General features: G+C 42.8%; 1 long non-coding RNA gene across 1 annotated transcript; it reads right to left on the reverse strand.

The window, feature by feature from the left end:
- Positions 1-660: 660 nt before the first annotated feature.
- Positions 661-5,937, reverse strand: LOC141557728 (uncharacterized). The gene is made up of 2 exons (XR_012486883.1): positions 5,476-5,937; positions 661-2,673 (listed from the first exon to the last, which is right to left on the reverse strand). It is a non-coding gene; the product is annotated as an uncharacterized LOC141557728 (long non-coding RNA).
- Positions 5,938-8,730: the final 2,793 nt, after the last annotated feature.

Here is an 8,730-nt window from a genome sequence, read left to right on the forward strand (position 1 = left end):
GACTCTGAGGAGCTCGAAGCCCAGATGGAGAGTTAGGACATAGCAGACATAAAGGGATAACTAGGAATACAGCCTGCTAAGCCCCTCCTTTCATTACTATCCCCTTGCTTCAGCTTCTAATCCCAAAGAGCTCAAAACCCATTTCAAGTATCTTTCACTTTGGTTCTCATACCATCTGTGTTCTATGCAGGGAATGGTCATCAGGACCGCTCCATCCTGTCCCCACCCCAACCCCGTTTTATAGGGGAACCCAAGGCACCAAGAAGGGAAAGAGACTTGCAGCAGCACACAACAGTAGAATGGGTGATGAGAGGCATAGGACTAAAATATCACTATTCCACAACCTTAGCAAGCCCCTCACATTTTCTGGACCTTTTCCTTCGTTTGTATCATGAAGGGACCTTAAAATTCTCTTCCAGCTCTATGAATCTAAGTGATCTGACCCTGAGATTTAGAAATGACCTTTGCCATTCTCAGAACTCATCTGACATTGTGTTGACTTTTCTCCTTTTTGTTCTACCTGGCACATAGTAGGTGTTTAATAAAATGTTTATTGACTGACTGACCAGGGATGTCATCCAAGATGGACACAAACAATGAAAGTTAAAAAAAAAAAAAAAAGGGCAGGAAGTGTTAGGGAAGGGTGTGTTAGGCAGAAGGAAGAGGTGGGTCCAGAGCAGAAACAATCTTCCCGACATTAACTAGTGCTTAGAGAGGTCCTAAAAATCGGAGAGGTAGTTTCTGTTGTGTTTTGTTTCATTTAATTTTGGTTTTGGACTCTCACACCCCGAGTTCCTCTTTTCTCCATTCTGAGTCAGAGATATTTTGCATTCAGAGACTTTATATCCACCAGACTCTGGACTTTTAACTCTCCTAAATTCACCAAATCCAGTCTGACTCTGAGGCTGAGATCCTACTGCTCAAGCCAGGCAAATACTTATACCATCATCCCAATGCACTTTTCCCTCTGTCCCTCTCAGAAGGGGATCATCATCTGACTGAAAGTTTTTTCCACTCCTCCCTGCAGACCAAGGACACCAAGGCTGGGTTCATACAATACTTATGAATCCTTTACTAACTGCAGGCCCACTCTTACAGACCCCACAAGACACTAGATCTCAGGAAGAGGACAGGAAGATCAGTCATCTGTTAAATGCCAAGCATTGTACAAATACTACATAGTTTGGATACATGGAAATTTTGGAAAAACAGAGAAAAAAAGATCACTCATAGTGTAGTGAAGCATTGGGGAGGGCTTCCTAGAAACGGCAGCATGGGAAATGTGCATAGAAGGTGACTAGTAGTACTTGAAAAGCCAGACATGGGGGGACAGTCAGGAGGAAGGCGCAAGTCACTTTGAGAGAACTGGCCTGGGGGAGACTGGTTTGCCTGGAGCTTAGGGGAAATAACAAAGATAAGGCTGGAAAGGTAGAACGGGAGGAAGGTAGAGGTGAGGGGCAGGAAGGAGAAGAGGGGAGCAATTTGGCTCAGTAACTTGGCTGTAAGGGCCAGAGGCTCTTGGCACATCAAAAGGTACAGTATTTTTGTTTGTCTGTTTGTTTGTCAAGCATCATTAGCCCTGGGAACGAAAAGTAAACACAAGCCCAATTCCTGCCCTTTACCAGGCTACACAAACACTAATAGACCCTTAGGAGGAAGACGTCAGCAGCTAAGTAAACAAACCACTGGCTTGAAAACAGAATGGTTAATACAGGCACAATCTACACCTTTCTCAGTAGGGAAAGACATTCTTCAGTCCATGAACTTTTGCCCAGGCAGAGATATTTGCTTCTCTTTTATCTTTAGCACCCCTAGGGCAGGAACCAGAGCTCCAGCTTCTATTTCAGGGCCCTGAATGAAGTGGGTGATCCCTGGGTGTTGGTTGACTAAATGACTTCCCTCCCTGCAGGACAGGGCAGGTCAGAAGGGCCAAGAGGAGTCTGAAGAATGCTGAAAGAAAGCTCCCCACACCTAGACTTGGTTTAGGCTGGGCAAAACAGAGCCCAGCCAACCAATCCTCCCTGGCTTCTTCCCAGAGCTCTCTTCGAATGCACTTCTGCTCCATGGATCCCCAACAAGCTCACTTGGGCCAGGTGGGGCCTTAGAATCAGAATCTTGGAGCTCAAAAGAGTCCTTGGGGCTAGGGCAGAATTACTCAGGAGACTAAGGTTGAGGTCCACAGTATTTATGAAGCACCTACTGTATGTAGAATATTCCCTGGCTGTTGGGGGTGGAACATAACATTCAGATTGCATATTTCATCCGATTTCTTGGAGCTGTATCTAACCAATTTAATTAATCTAATTTTAATTAATCTAACCAATGTTTGCTGAGTCTGGAAAAAATTCCTAAGATCAGATTCAGTTGTATGAATTCTTTGGACCTCAGTTTCCTTGAATGAAAGAGGGAATTGAACTAATGGAATAGTAACAAAAGAATCAATTCTAGAGACAAAGAGCATGGGTTCAAATATTCCATCTGATGCTTACTATTGCATGATTTTGTTCACGTCCCTTAAACTTGTTGGAGTTCCTCATTTCTAAAGTGAGGGAGTTGTACTCGACGATCCTTGAGGTTCCTTCTTGTTCTAGATCTATGGTTGTATGCTAAGGTCTTTTCTATATTCATTCCATTGTGCCATCACTGGTTAGTCAGCGGCCTTATTTTCCATATCTGCAAAATAAAGAGTGGAGGATGGTGTTCAATGGGGAAATGGAGGTAGGTGTCTACCTCTCAGGTCTCTTTCTCTGTATGTCAATTCAATCCAGTAAACATTTATTTAGCATCACAGACTGGCAGGTATAGAGAGACAGAAGATGCATCTAAGACTGCCTTCACAGAACTTGAAGTCTAAGCCTCCCCCCCCCCGGACTGTGATGGTGCCCAGAATAGCCAAAATTGTTTAGGAGGACAGAATGAAGCTCTTGACTACATGAAACGAGTAGCTTGTCTTGGACAAGCTAATAATGTAAAATTGGGCTAGTTGGAAAGAATGCTGAGGTCATGCATTTTTGCATTAGAACATCTGTGGGCTGGGAAACCTCAGTTCTTATTTACAAGGTTACTTTAACCCTCAATCCCTTAAGCTCTGTGAGGCCCCACTTGGGGAAGATTGAACCTAACATATTTTCCATTGCTCTTGGCTGATCTGAGCTCTGTGTGTGTGTGTGTGTGTGTGTGTGTGTGTGTGTGTGTGTGTGTGAGTGTGTGTGTGTCTGTGTGTGTGTTTTAAAAGACAGAATCGATTGTGTTGTGTGTACCCCAATGTACCCCAATCCCATGATCCCATTAAGAAATGATTCATCCCATGACCCCATTGTTAACTTTACCCTTGTCCCAGCAACCTGAAATGATCTTAAGAGCTAACCAGGGAAGATTTAGACCAAGGAAACATAGACTTTGCTATTTCTTTTCCTTGTTTAAAAAAAGATGGGAATAGAGTCAATAACATAGTGGAAAGAGCCCTGGATTTCAAGTCATTGACTCCAACAGATGGAGAAACTGAGGCCTTGAAATGTTAAGTGATCCGACCCAGGATTCAAATCCTGAAGTTCATTCCACATCCTATCTCAGATTTCCTTAGTCAATGAACCCAGATTGGAATCCTGCCTAGACTACCTGGGCATGGCCTAGGCTAAATTATTTGAGCCCTCTGACCCTGAGTCCTCATCTGTAAATTGAGGGGGTGACAGTGATCTCTAAAGTCCTTTTCAACTCTGAACTCATGACCCAGTGATGACTGGGAGGCAGTGTGGTGCAATGGGAAGATTAATTTGGAGTCAGATCCAGCAAGCTGGGTTTGAAATGGTCCGCATGGATGACATAAGAGCATTTTAGCTATAAATCCATGATCCTAGGATCCCTCTTTCACCATCTCCCAGCCCCCCACCTTCCTCACTTTCTCCCTATCATACACATTCCACTTTAGACTTCCTTTTCAGACCTAGAAATTGTCCTCCCTTTGCCTTTTTCTCTTTGGCTCCCTCCCTCCTGCTGGACTGACTTCCTTTCTCATGACAGGGGCCAACAGGATGAGAGGTGAAGGTGAGGGGACGTGAGGGGGTGGAATCAGAGCTGGAATTTTAGTGTCCCACCAGGGTGAGTTTAGTTTGGAAAGGACCAGGCGGATCTGAGCTCCTTGGAAGGCAGTCGGGCTGTAACCTGAGCTCCAGTTTAAGCTGATTTCTCCCCAGCCTGGACCCCCAGTGTGTCTGTATTTGTGGAATGCAGCCTGTGTGGGGAGGAGGGATAGGTGTGGGGGAGGGTTGGGAAAGGGGGTAGCCGAGGGGAAAACCGCTTTGAAATTCTATTTCCTCCCCCCAACCCTCTCAGGCTGAACAAATCCCACCACTCCCTCTTTGCCTTTTTCCCCTCCCCCCAATTGTTTCTGTTGTAAGAGAACCGTGGAAGTCCAAGGCAGTCATTTAGGAGGTTCTCTTAGCACAGGCGTGGTCAGGTGGCTAAAATCTGTCCTCTTCCCTGTGACATCCCACTCCCACTATCACCCCTTCCAAATTCCAAGCCCCATCTGTTGGGGTCCCCCCAATGGGTTTGGAGGGAATGGACAAAAATAGAGGCAATTCCTCCCCTCCTTCCCCCAACACACACACACACACACACACACACACACACACACACACACACACACACACTCTCTCTCTCTCTCTCTCTCTCTCTCTCTCTCTCTCTCTCTCTCTCTCTCTCTCTTTGTCTCTCTCTCTCTGTCTCTGTCTCTGTCTCTCTCTGTCTCTCTGTCTCTCTCTCTCTGTCTCTCTCTCTCTCTCTCTCTCTCTCTCTCTGTCTCTCTCTCTCTCTCTCTCTCTCTCTCTCTCTCTCTCTCGCACACTCACACACACTCAACAATATCCAGAACCAGAAGGATTCCCAGATCATAGACTTTAGAGCTGGAAGGGACTTTTGGGATACATTTTACAGATTAGGAAATTGAAGCTGAGAAGTGAACTAACTTGCCCCAGAATTCAAACTAATTTTCCCAGAATTCAAACACCATTTTTCTTCTACTTTTACTTTCTTCTCTGGGGCAATAGAGTCCCCAGAATTTGAGCCTCAGCTTTCTTAAATCCTCTATGCCTTTTTCTTCCCAAGGTATCCTGGAGTTGGGGAGCAGTCACTATTTGGGGAGAGAGAGCAGTCATTAATTCAAGATTAGGAGTAAACTCCTTGAGCAATCTGGAATTATGCCCAAAAAGTTATCAAACTGTGCATACCCTTTGATCCAGCAGTGCTACTACTGGACTTATATCCCAAAGAAATACTAAAGAAGGGAAAGGGACCTGTATGTGCCAAAATGTTTGTGGCCAGCTCTTTTTGTAGTGGCTAGAAACTGGAAAATGAATGGATGTCCATCAATTGGAGAATGGTTTGGTAAATTATGTTATATGAATGTTATGGAATATTATTGTTCTGTAAGAAATGACCAACAGGAGAAATACAGAGAGGCTTGGAGAGACTTACATCAACTGATGCTGAGTGAAACGAGCAGAACCAGGAGATCATCATACATGGCAACAACAATACTGTATGAGGATGTGTTCTGATGGAAGTGGATATCTTCAACATAGAGAAAATCTAATTCAGTTCCAGTTGATCAATGATGGACAGAATCAGCTACACCCAGAAAAGGAACACTGGGAAATGAGTGTAAACTGTTAGCATTTTTTGTTTTTCTCCCCAGATTATTTTCATCTTCCAAATCCAATTCTTCCTTTGCAACAACAACAACAGCAAAATTCGATTCTGCACATATATATTGTACCTAGTTTATACTATAAGATATTTAATATGTATAGGAATGCCTGCCATCTAGGGGAGGGGGTGGAGGGAAGGAGGGGAAAAATTTAGAACAGAAGGGAGTACAAGGGATAATGTTGTAAAAAATTGCCTATGCATATGTACTGTCAAAAAATGTTATAATTATAAAATTAATAAAAAAATAAAAATTTTTTTTAAAAAGGAGTAAACTCCTTGAGAGCAAGAATGACTTAATTTTTCTTTTCTAGTGCTTAGCACAGTGCCTAACACATAGCAAGCACTTATTAAATATTTGTGGACTTGAATTGACTGTCTTGGGAGCCTTACTGCTTACTCTATATTAGGTTCTTAATGTGGTACAGTGGATAGAGTGCCAGACATAGAGTCAGGAAGATCTGACTTCAAATACAGTCTCAGACACTAGTTGGCAAGTCATTTAACCTTTTCTGCCTCAGTTTCCTCATCTGCAAAATGAACTGGAGAAGGAAATGCCAAACTGCTCCAGTATTTTTGGCAAGAAAACCCTAAAGAGGATCACAAAGAGTCAAACCTAGCTGAAAACCAACTAAACAAGCAATTTGTTGATTTTAATTCAAGGTAGTGACAAAAACCAGAGTTTTGACACTGCTGGATACCTTGAATGATTTGTCTGTCCTATACCACCCCTAGTAAAGCAGGCAGACAGGCAGCAAGTATTTATTAACTGCTTACTACCTACCAGGCACTGAACTAAGGATACAAATCCAAATAAAATAAAGACAATTGCTACCCTCAAAGGACTTACATTGTAATGGAGAAGATAAAGACCCACAAAAGGGAATTGAAGAGGGAAGAGGGAGGGTTTTAAGTGAAGCTAAAGTCTGCAGAATCAGAAACAGAACTTGGAGGGTAATGAAGGATGGACACACCCAGTCTTCCCCAAAATGATGGATCTGAAGGACCTTACTAATAATGAGAGAATGAGGGGCAGCTAGTTGACAGAGGGGTTAGAGTACTGGCCCTGGAGTCAGGAGGAACTGAGTTCAAATTCATCCTCAGACTATCTGTGTGATCCTGAGCAAGTCACTTAACCCCTACTGTCTCCCCCCCAAAAATTTTTAGTAACAATGAGAGAAGGATATAGGAATGTTCCAGAGTGAGAAGCCTCAAGATATTGAGATAAGTTCTGAGGTGTAAAGGTAATTGTGCTGGTTACTACAGGTTCTTAAGCAGATCTGGGAACAGCCCCAGGCTTTTATGGAAGAACAAGGGTGGGATCTATTTGGACCATAAGCCATTCCAGAGTCCCCATGATGAGCATGTGTGAGATACACTGGAATGAGCACTGATCTGGGTTAACTTGGGTTGACTTCAGTTTCATCAACAAAGAGGACGTTAGTTTTGAGGGGGGGGTTGGTGAGGTAATTGGGGTTAAGTGACTTGTCCAGGATAATACAGCGTTAAATGTCTGAGATCAAGTTTGATTTCAGGTCCTGGTGACTCCAGGGCTATTGTTCTATCCTTTGGGTCATCTAGCTGCTCTAAGGAGTATATTAGATTAGAAGTTCCTTTTCTGGCTCTAACTCTAGAACCCTTGCAGAACCTTGGAAAAAGTGAGAGCCCAGGAGCCTGTGGCTCTGATGCCTTTTGGGTTCTCAGCATGGAAGGACAACTCTCCTCAGAAGGGGAAGATTTGATTCTCAGTCCAGACTCTGACTCTCAGCTCTATGTCCATGAATAAGCCACTTCAACTCTTGGAACCTCAGTTTCCTTACCTAGAAAATAAGAATAATTACAATACTTATGCTACCTTCCTCTCTAGGACTGTTGTGAGGTGAACATTATAGGAGCACGCATTATGATTATGACTCAGGAGACAGTTACCAGAAGGGGTGGCCTGTTTTAATACAGCTCCATTTAAAGCCCAAAGGGGGCTTTTTTAAAAGGACCACCCTGCAGAAATCAGTGAGTAGGGAAACAGGCACCGTCTCCCCAGGAGCCCAAGAGAAACGTCTGGATGAGGCCATTTCCAGCTATGAATTTCTCTGATATGTTCTCCAGACTAGGTTTAAATGCCCTCAGTCAGAGGACCTCCACTGATTTCACAGAGTGTTTGGGGGAATGATTCACTTTCCCCTTTATACTGTCAGAAATCTCTAATCTGTAATCTCTTGCTCTCTCTAGCTCTGTCTTTATGTCTTTTTCTCTGTTTCTCTGTTTCCATCTCTGTCTCTCTCTCTCTCTTTGTCTCTCTCTCCTCTCCTCTGCTTTTCTTTACTCTTTGGGATGTCATTTTCCTCAGTGTTGTTTGTCTTCAGATGTAGTAGGTAGTCTTGTCTGTTGTCCATCTTCAGGCCCCCATTTATATTCCTTTATTCTTTTTGAAAACTCCCTTCTGTGGCCTAGCTGTATCAGATCTAAAACTGTATTATAAATCAGGGATCATCAAAACCATTTGGTACTGGCTAAGAAACAGAGTAATCAATTAGTGGCATAGGTTAGGTTCACAGAACAAAATAGTCAATAACTATAGCAATCTAGTATGTGACAAACCCAAATACCCCAACTTTTGGCATAATAATTCACTATTTCATAAAAAATGCTGGGAAAATTGGAAACTAGTATGGCAGAAACTAGGCATTGACCCACACCTAACACCCTATACTGAGATCAGGTCAAAATGGGTTCATGATCTAGACATAAAGAATGATATTATAAATAAATTAGAAGGACATAGAATAGTTTATCTCTCAGATCTGTGGAGGAGGAAGGAATTAGCAACCAAAGAAGAACTAGAGATCATTATTGATGACAAAATAGATAATTTTGATCATATTAAGTTAAAATTTTTTTGTATAAACAAAACTAATGCAGACAAGATTAGAAGGGAAGCAATAAACTGGGAAAACATTTTTATATTCAAAGGTTCTGATAACGGCCTCATTTCTAAAATATAGAGAGAATTGACACAAATTTATA

This window comes from Sminthopsis crassicaudata, chromosome 2 (assembly GCF_048593235.1).
Source record: "Sminthopsis crassicaudata isolate SCR6 chromosome 2, ASM4859323v1, whole genome shotgun sequence".
Classification (NCBI taxonomy): Eukaryota; Metazoa; Chordata; class Mammalia; order Dasyuromorphia; family Dasyuridae; genus Sminthopsis; species Sminthopsis crassicaudata.